The sequence below is a fragment of the Macaca thibetana genome, chromosome 7 (assembly GCF_024542745.1).
Source record: "Macaca thibetana thibetana isolate TM-01 chromosome 7, ASM2454274v1, whole genome shotgun sequence".
Taxonomy (NCBI): domain Eukaryota; kingdom Metazoa; phylum Chordata; class Mammalia; order Primates; family Cercopithecidae; genus Macaca; species Macaca thibetana.
This window is the reverse complement of record NC_065584.1, coordinates 11670595-11688260: the sequence shown is the minus strand read 5'-3', so window position 1 is coordinate 11688260 and position 17666 is coordinate 11670595. Positions and strand designations below refer to the sequence as shown.

General features: G+C 50.3%; 2 long non-coding RNA genes across 14 annotated transcripts in view; both read left to right on the top strand.

The window, feature by feature from the left end:
- Nucleotides 1-17666, top strand: part of LOC126959717 (uncharacterized) — a 459264-nt gene that overhangs the window by 238798 nt on the left and 202800 nt on the right. The gene's annotated exons all lie outside the window — the stretch shown is intronic.
- LOC126959732 (uncharacterized) overlaps nucleotides 3063-17666 on the top strand; it is a 48970-nt gene continuing 34366 nt past the window's right edge. The window contains exon 1 of the long non-coding RNA XR_007727639.1: nucleotides 3063-3482. This is a non-coding gene — a long non-coding RNA (uncharacterized LOC126959732). The remainder of the gene's footprint in view (nucleotides 3483-17666) is intronic.

Here is a 17666-nt window from a genome sequence, read left to right as displayed (position 1 = left end):
TCACTTTGTTCCAGGAACTATGCTGGAGACTCCATGCACACATCTCATTGGCAATCCTAAGTCTCAAGCAGCTACTAGCTATGTTACTATTGTTCTTTGTTTCCTTTAGCCTGGCAGACAGTATAGGAAGTTAGGAACTTGGGCTTGGGGTTAGGAAGACTGGATTACAAATCCCCAAGTCCATCATTTGCCAGCTGCATGACTTTAGGGAACTTACATAACCTTTTCGAGCTTCGCTTCTTAAGCAAAGATAACAGACCCACTTTACAGGGTTTGGTGAGGTCAAAATGAGCTTTCCTAGATAAAATTCGTGGTACCTGGAATTCCTGGCATGGGTTAAGCCCTCAATAAAAGCACTTATGAGGATCCAGAAGACAGAAGACTTATCTAAGTCATTTTTGCATCCCTGGTGCCTAACACTGTGCCTGACTTCAGTAGATACTCCTTACAAAGTTAGGGAGATGTTCTTCTACTGCATTGCTAAGGAACAATCCCTGTGTGGCCATAGGGATCATGGGCTTCCTCAATCCTGGCTTTCCTGTGCACTCCCCACTTCCTATTATTTGAGAAAAACAGGAAGAATGACTATGTAATGTAGGAGTCTTCCCTGCTCCCCCTTTCCCCACGCATACACACACCAATAAAACATGTATGTGCCAGCTTTTGCTGTGCTCAAACAACATGTTTCAAATCTCTGCAAACCATGAATGAGACATTTGTGCCATCGAATCACACTTCCTTACAGGCTGCTTTGTTTCCTGGAATAGCAGGACGCATGGAATCCAAGCTCTGAGGTTTCATTTATTGTAAGCACTGGGCTCCCTGACAAATTAGGTATCAAACTCTACCTGCAGATTGGGAAATGGGGGCTGAAGAAAGAGCTGGCTGCCAATTTGGCACCAAGAAATAGTCCTTCTGGAGTTTCTGTGGACCAGCTCCCTGTCTGCAACTACCCATAGTAACTGGTTGGGAAATTCAGAGATATTGCTCCCAATTTCACTGGAAAATGTTGGAATGCAACTGTTATACACAGGCTGGGATGCAAAGTGCTTTTCTCAGAAAAGTGTGGCCTTTGGACCCTGATTTCTTCAGACACAAGGTTTCTGTTTCGATAGACTTACAGGGTTTTTCGACAGGAGTTACTGGCATGTCAATAATAACAATAATTGGAGGAAATGCCTTGTCACTAAGCCAACAAAAACCACTCAGACTCTGCTGTTTCCCAAAGCCCCTCACGGAGAGACTCTCTCCCGTAGAGCCGCAGGGCTAGCGTGTGGGTGTTCCTGGGCAGGCCTGATTCCCCTAAATCTCCGCAGAGTCTGTCCTCTGCATCTTTCTCCCCACATCCATACCAGAGAGGAAGCCAGCAAGGCCAGCTAGGGAGGGTATGGGTTGGTCTTGTGGGTGAGGTGGCAGGCGATTCCTATTCTGTAGCAGGGATGGGAAGGAAGCAGCCTTTTGGTAGGCAGGAGGATCTTCTGGAAAGTAGGGGCAGAAGGTTCCTTGCACCATCCAACTGGGGAAGGCGCACAGCGGTGGGCCCTGGTAACCTGCTAACCAGGATGTCTGGGTTCTTCCCCCAGCTCTGCTTCCGAGGCACCCAGCGGACCTGGGCAATTTGCCCCCCTCGTCGTGTTTCCCGGCACTTGCCTTACCTCCCTGGCCGTTGGGGTGGATTTTGGTGAGGTCCCAGAGAACCAGGAGACAGGCTGCTTCTCTTCTAGAAAGTCATGTTCACATTCAGGCCTTGGGTACTAGTACTTAGCTATGACCTTTAGAGACAAGGACTCCATCTTCCTGAAGACGGTACAAACGTCCTGCGTACTGCAAGCAATTGGCGGGGCCTGGATTTGAACCCCAGTCTGTGTCAGAGGTCCTAAGTCCTGAAAGCGGAAGGCGTCCTGAGGCAGGTTAAAGGGCCTACGAGTCGGGCAACTGGACACGGGGATGGGTTGGGGAGGGGCCAAAGGGCGGCAGGGGTTGGGGTTGTAGTGCTTTGACCACGACATAACTACCTTCAGCTACCAGGCCATCCTCCTGTTCCCTGGAAGATAGGAGGAGCTGGAGTGGGGAACGGAGCAACCTGGGCTTCCATAATGAAGAAAGAGCGCAGGAGCAAAATGTCCAGGAAGGAGGGAGGGAGGGAGACCAGAGGAAGGAGGAGGCTCCTCTTTCACCCGCGTCCCCAGGTCCCCATGTACGCCACGTGGGTGGGAGCGTGTCCCACACATCCACGCACCCACAGCCACATTCGCCACGCTCCCGCCGGGGCCGGGCTCACCGAGCGCCTCTGGGTGCCCAGCCTCCACAGGCCACGTAGCCGCCACCTGCTGCTGCATCCCCACTGCGGGGACCGGAGCACTTAGTGCCTCCCTCCGTTCCCCCGCCCCGCGCAGGCCTCCCATCCTCCAGGGCCAGGCGGAGGCCACGTCTTTCCCGGGCCCCCTCCCCATCGCGGAGAGGGAGGCGGAGGGAGGAGCTCGGCCCGCAGCCGCCAGCCCTCTCGGCACTGGAGCTCCCCCTCCCCTCCTTTCCTGCCCCTCGGCTGCCGCAGCCCGGCTCGTCGCGCGCGTCAGCGTGGGCTCCCCGGAGCGAGTCGCTAGGTAACGGGGCTGGCTCCGCAGACCCGGGGCCGGGGAAGCCCGCGCGCGTTGTCAGCAGCGGCGCCTTGGGGCGGGGGGCGCACAGATCCTCCCCCATCCCGGCCTGCAGAACCCCGCTCGCGCGCAGCCCCCGCGCAGGATGCCTTAACCCGCGGCGATCGCTGCCGCTGAGGTGCCCCTCCCCAGCAGAGACCCCGACGCAGCCAGCCCCTTCCTCCTTCCCCGCAGGTGCGCACTGCTCTGCGTGCGGCCGGGTGGGCGTCCCGCCGCTGCGGTCGCGGTAGCCGCTGGTAAGCTGCGCTCTGGGGCTGGGGCAGGAAGCAGTGGGGGGCGCTCGAAGAGCAGGGCAGCTTCGGCCACCGCGGCCGCCAGACCCGCCATGTGCTAAAGTTTCTGGGGCTCGGCGCCCCACTGGGCGCGCAGCGCGGGGCGCAGAGGCGCGGTGGGTGGGGCAGCACGGTCCTCCTGGCGCCCGCCCGCCCCCGGCCCCCGCGGGGCGCAGCTCTGCGTGTTCTCATGCTGACTCTTGCTCTCTCTTTCCCTCCGCGCTGCCTCCCCGAGATCCTCCCTCCGAGCCCCGGCGCGGGGCATGAGGAGCCCCCGGGTGCCGCCCAGAGACCAGCCGGCTGCGCGCACACCTCGCCAGCGGCAGACGGGGACATGAGCAGCGCGCACAGGGTCCCGCGCCCGGCGGCCAGCCCCATCCGGCGGCGGCCCGCGGGTCAACGCTGCCCGGGAGAATGAGGCAGGAGCCGGCGGCAGCCTCCTTTTTTTCCTCCTCTTCGCCTTCCTGCGGCTCCGGCGCTCCGGACCCGGGCCGAGCTTTGGCTCTGCTGCGTGCCCCGCGCGCCCCTCAACCGGCTCCGGATGCGCTTCTCGGTAAGCCAGGCCCACCGCCTCGCGAACAATGCTCCCTCTGGAGGGCCCGGAGGCCGCCTTCGGGCCCCTGTCCTACCCTCCTTCCCTACTTAGAGCTTGGAAACATTCGGGGCTTCCGATTGAATCCTTCAGTTTCCCGTGCCCGAAACCCCGCCTGGAGGCTGAACTGCCGGGGCAGACCTGGTGCTTTCCTCTGCCTTCTGGAGAAAGATGCGGGCTTGACATGCAGGCTGGAGACCTGTCTGGTCTAGATAATGGCATGTGTATGCAGCTGGGTTCAGACTTAGCATTTGCGGGCAACAACTCTTACTTAGTGGGTGTCCAGGCCGTGCCGGGCAGTGCGCCTCAAAACCGCTCTGGGAAATAGGTTCCTGTTTCTCCTTGGCCCCGATGAGAAACTGAGGCTCAGAGAGGTTGAATGACTTAATCAAGGTCACAAGGTTAGGAAGTGGGAGACCAGGATTGGAAACCAGGGTACTCAAACACACCTGTCTCATTTCTTCTACTGACTGCTTCCGTCTCAAGAGTCATTGCATGTGTGTGAAAATACTTGCTCCAATGAGCATCTGTTCTGATGAAACAAATTGCCGGTAGCATGCACTTTTTGTTCATCCTGCCATCACGTTGCTGCCAACCCCTAATGTGTACTCCAAGTGTAAAGCTGGGGTTCTGTTTTCCCAGTCCTCTTGAAGGATGGAAAGGACAGTGGTTCCTCCTGTGTGCCCAGCACATGCTAGGCCTCAGAACTGCATCCTAAACCTTTCCCTGGGGGCAGGGCTCATCAAGGTTACCTGCCCCTGGTTTTGTAAATCTTGGAGATGGTTACTTAACAGGAGCGGAGGCTGATCCCAGACGGCCACTGTGCAGGGGCTGGCCCAGTGTTGGCCCATATTTGCCAGCCCTCAGTGTCAGCAGAACTTCACACTTCTGAGCCCAAAAGAAAAGGAGTTTTAATGCAGATCCGATGCCTGATGCATGCCCCCAGTTCTCTGGCTTGCCACTGTTAACTGTTTGCTTAAGTGCATTTAGTTCAGTCCTGAAGTGGGAAGCCACATGGAATCAATTGGTCCTGGTCTGAGGGGCTTGTTCCAATGGTGGAGTCATAGTGTTGAGCTCAGCTGTCTACACGTACATTTGTGTTGGTGCAGAGCAAGTCCCTTAGCAGTAGGGGCCTCTGTGTCTCGGTTAGTAAAGAGCAAAGCAACTGTGGACTGACCGGCCCCTCAGACCCCCTTCAACTAAGTGATTCTATGAGTGAAAGAACTAATAAGTTCCAGGCTTGAACTACGGTGTCTTAGTCCAGTGATTTGGACAAACGTTCTACAGTGAATGGGTTGTTGATTTCCAAGAAGAGTACATGGTTTCCAGGGAGCTGCGAGATTCAGGTTCAGACCCAAAGAGGTGAAGCTGAAGCTGTGCCTAATAGATTATTTATTGGGCTAACACATAGTGGCTATAAAATGTTCCAAGCTACCAGATTGGGGTTATGGGACAGGTTAGGCCTTTCAGTAGGAGAGATGACATTAACTCCTAAGAACTGATGACATACAATGCATTAACAAGATGCCCAGCAGGCTAGAAAGCAGCAAGCTGGTGAGCTTTTCCTGCCCCTCCCAAAAAGAATCAATCTTATTTGCATAGGTAAAACATTCCCAACGCAAACAATTACTGCAAATAAATAAAGTGATTTTTTTTTAGACTCTCCCAACTCCATTGTTTGCTGAGTATATTAGCCATGCCTGGAGCCTGCCTGAGCTTGGCTGTAGAGGGGCTGGGACAGGGAAGGTGGGCCGCAAGGGTGTTCAGACTCTGAGTTAGTTTTTGGCTGTGGGTTAGAGCTAAATCCATCACTTTGACCTATGGGCTGTTAATGGGGTTGTCATGGGTCTTTTTAAGATGTGGATTAATGAACCTCTTAAAGTGTTGCCGAATCCCAAATGAAACGGGCGTGTCCCACCTTTTTCCCAGAAACTCAGCTCTCAGCGGGTTTTGTGACTGTTTTAAATTCACAAAACCAGAGCAAAGCTTTCATTTTTGACAGGCTCATACGGTCTGCAAAGGAAAAATAATGCATCTTGTGTGGGGATATTAATCTCCTAGCATTGTGTGTTTTAGCTTCTCATGATTAACTGGTAAGGTTTTGAATAAAAATGAATGCAGAGAAACAATCTTCATTAAGTTGCTTTTGAAAATGCTGAGGTAATTATGAAATAACGATTTTTGTGTCATAGATCGTACTACTCAGAGCCAAAGCTGGATTACATCACAAAACATTACTCTTGCTACTGATATTTATTTTTTAATTCATTCGTTTTCTCCTATTTTTTGCTTTTTTTCTCCCAGTGTGAAAATAAGCAATCAAGAATAAATTTTTCCTTTCCAGTTTTTCTTTGTCTTAAACCCAGGGGTTTTATTTTTTTTTTTTTTTTTTTTCTGTGAGATCCCTAAAGCTGAACTCTGCCACACTATGCATATAATGGCCTCATGTTAAAATATGTTTTAAGGGCCTCGGATTTCTTTTGGGAGAACAAGAGGGTTATGTGTAATAAGTAAGTAACAACGATGAGACGTTTCCCTTGTTTGCTTACTATTCTAAGTCAGGGGTTGAGACCATGCCCTCATGATTGCAGCAGCCACACTTAGCATCCTGAGGACACAGCCCGAGTGCTGTGGCATTTCTACCTCAGTGAAGATGCACAGCTGGACTGATCGGAGTGTGGAGGAAAAGAACAGCTTCCAAAGGCCAGGAAACCTGGGATTTATTCCTGACTCAGTTGTTAATTGGCTTTGTGGCCATGGACAAATTATTTCAATTTGCCAGATCTGGGTTTATATATATGCAATGGGTGTGTACGTTTGCATGTATATGTGTGTGTATTGGTACCAGACGTCACCCTCCAACTCTAAGTTTGAAGAATCCTCAAAATTTGGAGATAGCTGGTTATTAATAGCTCCAGAATGCTCTGTACTTTAAGGTTACATAACATCCCAATTAGATATTCTTATAAACAATAAGAGATTGGTGATTATCGAAGATATGCTGTTTATTACCCTAAGTGGAGACTCCGCACCCTGAATGTGTGAAGGAGGATGGAGCTTTGATCTTAAAGGTGATTATGCCGGCTTCCCTATCAGAGTCCCCTTGCATGGTAGAGGCTCAGCACAAATCTGAGAGCACTAGAATGAGCATGACTGTCTCTAGGATCCATGTGGCAGAAGATGCAAGAACCATTATGTAATTTGGGTCAATGGAGTAAGAAGACTATGACATTCTATCTGTGTAGCTTTAGGGTTCAGGAGACTTGAAGATTTCGCCTCAATCTCGGGCTGTTCCTGGAAGGTAAGGAGGGGAAGTATGGAATTACTGTTTGCAGTTGTTTTGAAAATGGAGAGTGCTTTAGTTAGAGCCTTGAACTCAGCTGAAGCTGGGAAATGGTGAGGAAGAAGTGTCTATTTGGCTGGTATTTTTGCCAGGTTTTGTGTGCAGGCTTCCTTGTAACATCTAAGAAAGTGTGTTGTCTGAGGTCAGTCTCCCTGGCGAAGCTGCAGTCATTTTCAGATAGAGAGGGCACGAGAAAGGAGCCACCAGCCCTTAAACATTTTGTCCTTGCAACTCTGCAAAGTAGGTATTATGAACCCCGTGTTCTAGATGAGGAACCCAGGCTCAGAGAGCTGAAGTGTCTTTCTCAGTCTCTAATAATTATCGAACGGCAGAACCAAGCAATGTTTTAAATGGACTCTGCTGGGGTTTAAATCAATCCGTGCTGGACCTCATTTCCGCTGTTGCTGCAGTGTGTCTGTCTGGCAACCAAATTGTGTCCTTCCTCCCCAGTTTCTAGATAACCATGGCACTAAAAAAAAGCATGCAGATGATTTGACAGAAGTAACATATAGAGGTGATTTTGCTGTCAATAAACCTCTAAATTCACCAGGATTTTTGTTAGTATATTAGATTTCTTGTAACTACACGATGTCAAACGTATCCATTTCCAGAAAGATCCCTAAATAAGCCAAGTGTAACCCTAAAAGGGTTAGTGCTGGTGATTCTTTGGGAAAAGCTAAAAGAATTCCTCTGTGTCCCACACTCATCCCCCTGGGGTTCTGTGGGAAGTGAACACGAACTGACATATGCAACCTCAGTCTGAGAAGTTGTCGCTAGGCTGCACCTCCTGAAAAAGGGACACAATAAAAGTTATGTAACAGAAGCTTTCAAAAGAACTGCTTCTCCTCCTCCAGGATGCCCATGAGTTAATCCTCCCCCAAACAACAGACTAGAGAAGGTATTCAGAGGAACATATGTAAGACCTTCACGGTTCACCTGCAGCTCTTAGGAGTTTCTGGGACTCGGGAGGAAAGGTAGGTGTCAAAGAACTTTTCACATTACAGAGTAGAGGTGCTGTCGTAGCTGATATTGGGGACGGCCTTCGGAAGGTCACCCATGTGAGTATAGCAGCTGCTGTTCTTCGTTGTAAGTGTGTAGAGCTGGCCAAGCATCCACCATTCCCAGGACTGGAGATTCCAGGGTCCTGTCTGTAACACTCAATTTACAAAGAGCAAAGGAAAATCCCTGAAATACTCTGTCGTCCCATCGCGTGGCTTTACATTCTGGTAATGATACTCAGGCTGAGTTTCTTCACCAGCAGTTGAAAATGCTTCCATCTCTGACGCTGGCCTTGCCTGTGTCATGCGAGTGACATCTTCACCAATAGACCCCTCCTTCATCTTCCTTGGATCACTGAGCTACTTATATGGCAAAAGCTTCAAGTTTCTTGATAGGTGCTGAATGAGGAAAAGCAGACAGAATGAGTTAGAAAGCTTGACTATGCTTCATCTACAATTTGCAAAATATTGACCACATCTCAGCAGTCAGCACAAATTTTTGATTTGGTAAATGAGGAATAACATTGCGTGTCCTCAGTGTGGCCTGTGGAATCTGCATCTTCTGCCCCCAAACTTTGAGAGAACAGGTGCCCCGTGGCTTCAGCTTTGGGCTAGATTTCTAATATGTGTAGTTATTAAAAAGTAGAAAACGCAAGAGTAGCTTTGCAGAGTCACCAGAGAGGATAAGATAAGAAGACAGAGAAGTTCACGGCCTCTGATACGTGATTACTGCAAACACTTATTCGGGGCATGATAGTAGAAACGATTTCACACTTGTTTCCAGCAACAAGAATCACAGGATACATTCACTAAGAAATTTAGGTGTGTTTCCTGTTGTCTTTGTATGTGGCTTATGTCAAGTGCAGATGGCACTTCGTGTGGTTAAAAACCTCCACCTTCCCAAGTCCTTCGGGGTGGCTGAGAGAGGCTAGGCTAAATGCCTTGGCGGACCCGAATTTTTGAAGCCTGAATCCCAAGGTCAGGTGGTGGTCTTGGTGAGGGTCAATGTATTTCCAGGTGCTTCTGTTTCTTAATAATCTATGATGAGCTGCTGTATGTACCTCATTTAGCATCACCGAGCAAAAGAGCAAACAGAGAATGCCCAGGGCATTTTCCCAGCCTGCCACGTTTCTCCGCCTCTATCTGCTAATATGGTCTCGGGATCCCGATCCGCTTCTTGATTCTTTTAATTCAGAAAATGGATGATAACGACAGTCATTTTTTAATGATCAATATTGATAAGTCTTTTTTTAATATATATATATATATATATTTTTTTGAGACGGAGTCTCGCTCTGTCGCCCAGGCCTGGAGTGCAGTGGCCGGATCTCAGCTCACTGCAAGCTCCGCCTCCCGGGTTTACGCCATTCTCCTGCCTCAGCCTCCCGAGTAGCTGGGACTACAGGCGCCCGCCACCTCGCCTGGCTAATTTTTTGTATTTTTTAGTAGAGACGGGGTTTCACCGTGTTAGCCAGGATGGTCTCGATCTCCTGACCTCGTGATCTGCCCGTCTTGGCCTCCCAAAGTGCTGGGATTACAGGCTTGAGCCACCGCGCCCGGCCAAGCCATTTTTAAATAAAGTGAATGCCCCCGGAGAGCATCACGTGCAAGTTTAAAATGATTTATGAATGGATACAGTATCCTTGCTCAGAGGGCTTTATTGAATACTTCTAAAACAGTACGCCCAGTTTTGCAGTGTTAAGTCTAAAGGTAGAAGTGAAAGCCACATCCTGTGTTCTTCATCTGAAAAGGAGGAGTGGAAAAATACACCCAACTTCTGAAAGGGAATGTTGAGACTGTTCCACTATCACTTTTACTGACAAGATAACGTTGCTTTGGTCTGAAACTTCTCTGTAGATGCAGCTTCTACACCAGGGCTGGTTGTCCTCGAGTCTGTTTGAGGACATCCCTGTGGCGGTTGAGAGTGGCTCTGTCCATCTGTGCAGGCATGGAGCCATCTCCTCCACAGAGCATGCGTCTCTCTGGTCCTGTCTGATTACCAGGATCCACCCCACATACACACAATCATTCTTTCCTCAGTCAGGGGCAACGGTTTAACAAACAGTTATGGAGCACTAGCTCTGGTCGAGGCACTGCTGGGCATTGAGGCTGCCGTGGTGGACACAGACAGCTGTAGTGTGTCATAGGCTGCTACTGTCATAGGCTGCTAGAGGGGCGTCACCCTCTGCCCTTTTTAAGGGGTCTGTTCAGAATCTGGAGGACTTAGCTGTTGCAGACTTGGAGGCACACGAGGGCTGGTGGGGAGAGCCCAGGCTGGGAGGAGGTGGCCTTCTCTCTCCTCTCACCTTGGTGCCTAGGGCCAAGCCACCCCCCACCTCTGACCCTTCTCTGGTTTTAAGTGCAAAGATTGGGCCACTGTAGGTTTTTTCCAAGTGTGATCCAGGTACCACTTCCGTGGAAACACCAGGTGAGCTTATTAAAATGCGTACGGGTGGACCTTGCTGCAGACTTTGCTGAATTAGAACTCCTGGGGATGGGGGGCTCAGAATCTATACTTTTAACACACTTCCAGGTCACTCTCATCTTGGGCGGGCACAGTGGTGTTTGAGAATCACTGGTTCTCACAGGTGGCGGATCAGTAATGCCCCTCCGTGCTCTAAAGGACTCAGAATGCGGCACTCACCCCCATGCTGGCCATTCTTCCCACCTTCACCCACCGCTGTGCTGTCCGAGTCCCTTGACCCTCTTCACTGTGCTTGCCGCTCCTCCTCCTCTGCGCACTACAGTTTGCTTCCCATATGGTAGCCAGAATGGGCCTTTTAAAGGATCTCATCTCTCCTCGACTGGGAGAGCTTCAGTGCCCCCTGTGCCCAATAGCCAGGGACCTTAAGGTGACCCTCAGGGCCCTGCATGATCTGGTCCTCCATCTCACCTCCTCACCCACCACCTGCCCCCTTGCCTCCCTCTTCGTGCCACAGTGCTAGAACCCACCCTATTGCCAGGCGTTCACTCCGAGGAGCCACAGGACCTGGGGACTGGCAAGGCAGGGTGCCAGCCCCAGTAGGTGGGGCACAGCGCTGTGAAGCTCTGTTTTCCGTCCTGCCACCACGCTGAAAACCCCTGCGGACTGACACTCTTAAGCCCAATTGGGCAGATCTGTTTCTGGGCCTGCCCACCACCATAGTAAAAACAAATTTCAAAGCAGCTCTTTAATTCTGGGCACCGTGTTACAGGGTGACTCATCATGGGACTGCATTGTCCAAGTGGCTCTAGAACTTTTTTTCAGAGGAAGTTTCTGGGTATAGACTGCAGCCCTCTTGGGCTGAACTGTTAACTCAGCCACTTTTGATCCCAGGGCCCTGTCATCCCTCCTTCTCTTCTTTCCACAAATATTCACAAGACACCTGCTACATCCAGGCACTGCGGTCCCTGCAATATGTGTCTGCGTGGTTGTATCTCCGACTGCCGCTCTTGCTTACAGATGAAATGATGTGGTCTGGAAAGTATTTCTCTGGCCTTTTTTTCCCCTCCTACCGAGAAATAGTTGCTCTGGCCTGTGTATCAACAGTAGCCCTTTTGGGGCCTAGGTTAAGCAAACTGCACTCCAAAGTATCAGTCCCTTGGCAACTAGGAGGGAAAGATGGACTGTGTTGTGAGATTCCCCTCCGAGGCGAGCTGAGCGTGACACTGGAAGATCTGTGGGGTCTCTCAGCTGGGACGCATGCTCAGCCTGTGGGGCTGGGGCTTGGTTTTCTGAAAGCCAGCCTGCCCAGCAGTGCAGACGAGTGAAAAAGGCCAGGACAACTTCAGACCCTTTTGGGTCTGACGTTGCAGATGCTTTACCTTGAATCGTAAGGAGGGAAGCATTTTCATTCTCAGCATCATTCTTCTTTGGGATGCTTTCTGTGGACACGTTGACCAAGCCTTCACTGAGAGGCCATTAGCAAAGTGGGGTGGAGGATGAAGGTAGAGATGTTCCCTGCCTTTTATGGATTCAGAGACAGTTGGGGAAAACGTGCTACGTAACTACCTGTCGCCAATTAGAGTGATTGACATGTTCCGAGAAGGCAGAGATGGGAAAGATGGGTTTGGCCAGGGGAGGGTGGAGGCGTTCGACTGGAGTCTTGGGAGATGAGAAGGAATTTCTTGAGCAGAGATGAGCGGGAAAGGCACTCTAGGTAGGAGGGCAAGTGTGAGCAGAAGCACAGAGGCCTGTTTATCAGGGAGAGGGGACTGTGTTGTAGGTCTGTAGAGTCAGGCTGAGGCCATGAGGCAGAGACAAGGCTGGGTCACTCCTGCTTAGATGGGAGTGGGTCTTGAATGCTAGATTAAGGAGGGTTCCACGTCTTACAGGTGACAGGGAGCTGTGGGAGGGATTTGACTGAGGATTCGCATTAAAAAGATAGCTGGTAGCCCTGTGTATGACCTCCCATACCCTCTATATTATAGGATAGTGAAGATGTGTAAAATCTTCCAGAAGAAATACTGTGCGGGAACAAGCATGGTTGTCCCTGGTGTAACCTCAGGCACCGTTTCTCTGATTGCAATGTCTTTGCTTGTCTGTATCTATTGACTGATCCTCTGGGCCCTGCTGCCCAGACCCCAACTCTGCCAACTCTGCTGAGGCTCGGAAGGAAAGCAAGGTAGCCGCTGGCTTCAGCACTTGCTGCCCAGCCATCGTGGACTCTAGCCAACAGGAAATGGAGCGGGCAGTGTCCCAGCCTGATTCACCGAGCCTTGGGTCTCCCTGTGCCTCTGCAAATACATTCAGGCTGCTCCTGGCCTAAAAACAATGCTCCCAGACTTACATCCACAGCTGAGAGAATCCAGGGCACACATTGGCCGGCCAGCCTCCCTGAGCTTCCCTCAGCAGTGGGCTCAGTGGGTGGGAAAGGGGGTCACAGTCAGGAATTAAGGCATGTGCCACTCAGTGACCATTTGCTTTAAAATCCACATGCTTGGCAGGGCTGGTGACTTTTGCAGAGCTGGCTGGACAAAGGGAACATGAAGAAGGGAAGAGTGTCTCAGGGTCATGGGTGGTTATACTACCCTTGACCTTCCCTTTCTTATTGCTAAGGAGGAGAGAGAGAAAAAGAGAAAAAGCATGTTCCACAAGCCGGTGGGCAAATTCTTAGCTGGTTTCTGTGGAGTGTGGGCCTGGCAGAGAGCCCTCTTCATTACTGGCTGACTGCCACATGGTGCCAAGGGCATGGCATCCTGGGCAGTCAGCCTCCTGGTGAAGATTGCCACCCTCTGGAGGGTTCCTCACCCCAGGACGTGGGCCTGGGAAGGGAATGCAGCTCCACCCTCCATGGGTCCCATTTACAGGTCAACAAATTGAGGCCAAGAGAAGCGAAGTGGAATTGTGGCCGAGCAGGACATCAAATCTTTCTGGAGTCGGTCATGATCCTTGAGGCCAGCCAATGTCCAGTGCCCACTGCTGGCAGAGTCCACCTGGAAATGGACAGTTTGTCTTCACACTGCCTTGCTGCCCACCACGCACGGAGGACGTGGCTTTCTCCTTGTTCATCTGTCTTCCCTCTTGGAACCCAGGCCCAGAGCCATGGGGCTGGGCAAGAACCCTAGATGTCTGGCCCTTTGTTTGTTTCTTGGTTTCTGAAGCTTGTGTGGAAGTTGAATGCAAGCAGAGAAAGGAATTCAGTAGCAAGTTATCAGAGCAGATTAGAATGGTTGTCAGGATCTGGGCATGGAAGTCGATGGGGCTGAGTTCTCTGTTTGGAGCTCTAAGGCTCCTGAAATGCAGCATCAGGTGCTGGGAAAGCCTTTCATCCTGGTTCTCAGAGCCCCTGGTGCACACTTACATACATACATAAGTTTAACCCAAACCATCTCGTGAGATCATCATCGCTGGCTCCATCTCCTTCTCTCAACTATCTATTCCCTGGATCCTCAGTACCTGGGGCGACCCTTGCTTGGCACCTGGAAGTTACTCCTGGCCTGTTAGTGACCGGACGGAGCATGCATTGTGCAAAGGGATTTGTGCAGCGGTCAGTCTGGCTGAGCTTTTGGGGCAGCCTGGCGCTCCTGACTGTTTCTCACCTTACCAAGTAGGTTCTCCTAAATGCATGAGAAGCTGATGACAACTCTGCTGGCTGACTTCAAAACAGTAAAACCTTCAGGGCTTTATTAGGCAGATCTATAAGTACAGTTCCTGCTCATAAAATGCATCCATCACAGCCCCGTGGAACATAAAGGAATTGTTTGCAAACTTTCCCAGGTTATTACCCCCAAACTTAGTAAATATATGTATTGGATAAATAATCTTGGGAGGCCCATAAATTATTGCAGTTTCGGACAGAACTAATCTACCTGCTGGCACATTTCATAGGTTTCACCACCTTATTGACTCTCATTTTAATGAAAGAGGAGAGCAAAGCTATAAAAACTATCCTCTTGGGTTAGGGACCCGACCAGATGATGGATGACAAAACAGTGTAGAAAATGTATGAGTTCTGTGTGGTTATTCAGGGTAATTATTATTAAGACATTTTGAGCATCTGACCTCAGTTCCTTTTGTTTTCCTGGGCAAGGACCTAGTACCTCCCAGATTCTGCTGCACTTGGCTGGCGACTCTCTGTGCCTACAGTCTCACCATTGGAATGGCAGTTCTTCAACAGGATTTTGATGGCTGTCACAGTCACTTTGGGGAACATGCACCTTTTATTTGAAGCTGTTCTTTGAGTCAGATTGTGAGGCACTGGACAGACCTGGATTGAAATCTGAGCTTATCCTCTAACTCCCTGTATGATTCTTGGACAATTTGCTTCAGCCTTTGTGAGTCCTATTTTCTCTTCTAAAAAATGGGCATAATAACAACAATTAATGGTAATCCCAGCTTTGATTAATGTTTACTGGGTGCTTACTGGGGTGGGGACCCTGTGCAATAGGTCCTTTCCATGGACTCGTTCACTGAATGTGTACAACAGCTTGATAAAGGAGTTACTTTTATTATTCCCATTTTACAGATGAAAATACTAAGCCCTCAAGTATGTATTGGTGCATACGAAAACATCTCAGATAGTGGTTTTGAACATGGGTAATCACTTATTTCGCTCAGCTAGGTGACCTTGCTGCGGGGCTCGTGTGAGGTTGCAGTCAGACTGGCTGGGCTGGAATCACCTGCGAGGCTTCCTCACTCGAATGTCTGGCACCTGAGCGAGAAGGGGGGCACAGCCTAAGGGTGGGAGTGGGGAGGCTGGCACAGCTGAGACTCTCCATCGCTCTGTGGACGCTCCGTGTGGCTGGGTAGCTGTACTGCCCACCTGTAGCCTAGGGCTCCATTGCCCCAAGAGAGAGCAGGCAGTTGTAGGAAGTGGGGGTGTCTGTATCCTCTTTGGTGATCGAGCCTCACAAGTCACATAGTATCACTTCTGGCGTGTCCTTAGAAGCAAGTCCCTAAGGCCAGCCCATATTCAAGGGGATGGGGGGCAGTTAGACTCCATCCTCTGATGGGAGGGGTGCCGAAGGGTGCCAGTATGTTTTCAGCCACCACGGAGTGCTCAGGTGCCTTACACAAGGTAGACCATTGCAAGGCAGCACACAGGGGTTTCGGATCCTGAGCACGGCCGTCACCCCCCTGCAGTGTAAAGTGTGAAGCACCACAGGCCCCGTGAAATGGGACCTCTGTAAGCATGTGAGCTGTTTCCCCTTCCGATGTCCTTTCTGAAGAAGGAAGCAGAGCTGTGTGCGAGTCCAGCTGCGGCTCCTCAGCTTCAAAGAGGCCCTTGGTACCAACCCTTGGGGCAGACCATCTCCCCTCCCCTGCTGTCCCTGGCCTCCCTTCTCTTCACCCGGAGCCACCTTCTCACTTTCCTGGGTCCTGGGCAATTCTGTTTTCATGGGCCTCTTCCTCCATAAAAAGAAAAATTAAAACTTATTTCTTAGGACTGAGCTGATATTAAAGATGAACATATTAATGTTATATATTAAAACATTTTCTTCTACCCAGAAGTTCGTTGTTTTCCTTCTGATTTTAAATTGGAACATTTCTGTGGGCCCTGGGCACTGTGCCTGCTGCATCTGAAGGAGAATTTGGCTTGCCCTTCCCCCTCCACCCCTCCCCGCCTCCTCTCCCTCCCCCTCCTCATCTTCCGCCTCCACTATTAACTTTTCCGCTGGACCACCACTTAGTAGGCTGCTCTCCTCTCCTACACTGTGAACTTTCAGGTTCTTCGAACCCTGGGCAAGCCCCGTGACTGGGAGCTGACTGTTCCCGGTAACTCTGGCTTTCCTGTTTCCTGGTCCTTCACCAAGGGTAGACTTCCCTTGTGAGGAGGAACTTAAGCAGGAACTCATCTTCCCTGTAAGCCCACGGAGCTGTCACCCCCGTCTGGCTTCTGGCTGGACTCTCAAAGCAGAGCACCGGAAGGGCCTCCCCTCCTGTGCACCTGCAGGGGTGGTGGCAGCGCAGAGATGGCTGCTCTCCTGGCTCTTGTGTCTGATGCCCCAGCCAGCCCATCCATCCATGAATCCTCCACTCAACCATTTAGGAAACAGCTTTTTACTGGTGAGCATTTCATGAGGCCTATCTTGTCTCCTTCCTCATGGAATTTTGAGGGACACAAAGAAAAAAAAAACAAACAGAAAACCTGACAAATGATTCTAAGCAATGGGAGATGTTTTTCCCCAAGGAGTGGGGTCTCACTCTGTTGCCCAGGCTGGAGGGCAGTGGCTATTCACAGGCGCAACCATTGCACACTAGAGCCTTGAATTCCTAGGCTCAAGCAATTCTCCTTTTTTAGCTTCTCAGCGATGGGAGATTTTTTGTAAGAAATTGGCATTTCATGGAAATTGAAGCAAGAAATGCATTCTGGCTTCATGAAGGAGAAATGAAGCCATCAGTGACCAGGATGTCTTCCTTCCTCTCTGTCTGGAGCCCCAGGTCTCACCATCTAGTACCCTTTGTCTCTAACTTTCCTTTTCAACTTTGGGTTTTTCTGCTTGTCCTCTGAGCATATGGCCAAACAATGGTCACCCTAATATGGCAGCCCCAACCCTACATTTGTGTGGCCTTAAAGCTCACTCCGTCTCCCCGGGGCCTAAATTCCCAGGAGAGAAGTAGAGTGGCCTGGCTTGGTGAGGAGCCCTCTGCTCTAAACAGCTGTGGCTGGGAGGTGGTGTCACATGGTAGGGAAAGCTGTCCCTCGAGGCTGTCACTGGGATAGGTTCCCCAGGTAGGGTGTGCAGGAGGGGAGAGAGAAATAGCGCGTTCCCCACGCCTTTGCCTCAAAACCAGTTCCTGGTTTAGGGTGGTGGTTGCCAGCCTTTTGATGTCCACAGAAGAGGATATTTGTTTAGTTGGGAAATTGGTATAAGATTGCCCAGTTTTAATCTGCCGTCTCTCATCAGCATGTGATAAATAATTTAGAAAACAGGAAGATCTTAATATTAGAATTGTAAAAGTGTTTTAAATTTATTCATTAATCAAATTAATCAAGTGTAATTAAATTAATCAGAGTGTATTGTTCTTGGTTTTCCCACGTCACCACTGACAGCTGAGACTTTGGTCATAGAGCTGAACCGGTCTGTGGGCTTACACCGGGCCCCACAGCACTCGGAGTCCTCAGAGATCATTTTTAACAATAATAATGCAACCCAGACAGGAGCAAAAAGAGTCGACCTGTGTCTGGAGCCTGCTGAAGTTGGGGGACAGGGAAGCGACATGATCTAGTCTGTGATTTAGAAAGAGCCCTTCAGCCATGGGGAGGTTGAACTAACATTCACAAATTAGAAATCTGTGCTGGCAAACGCTTTTAAATAGAGCAAATATTTGGCATAGGCAGACACACTCAAAGTGACTGATTTCTGAAAGTGCATCCCCGT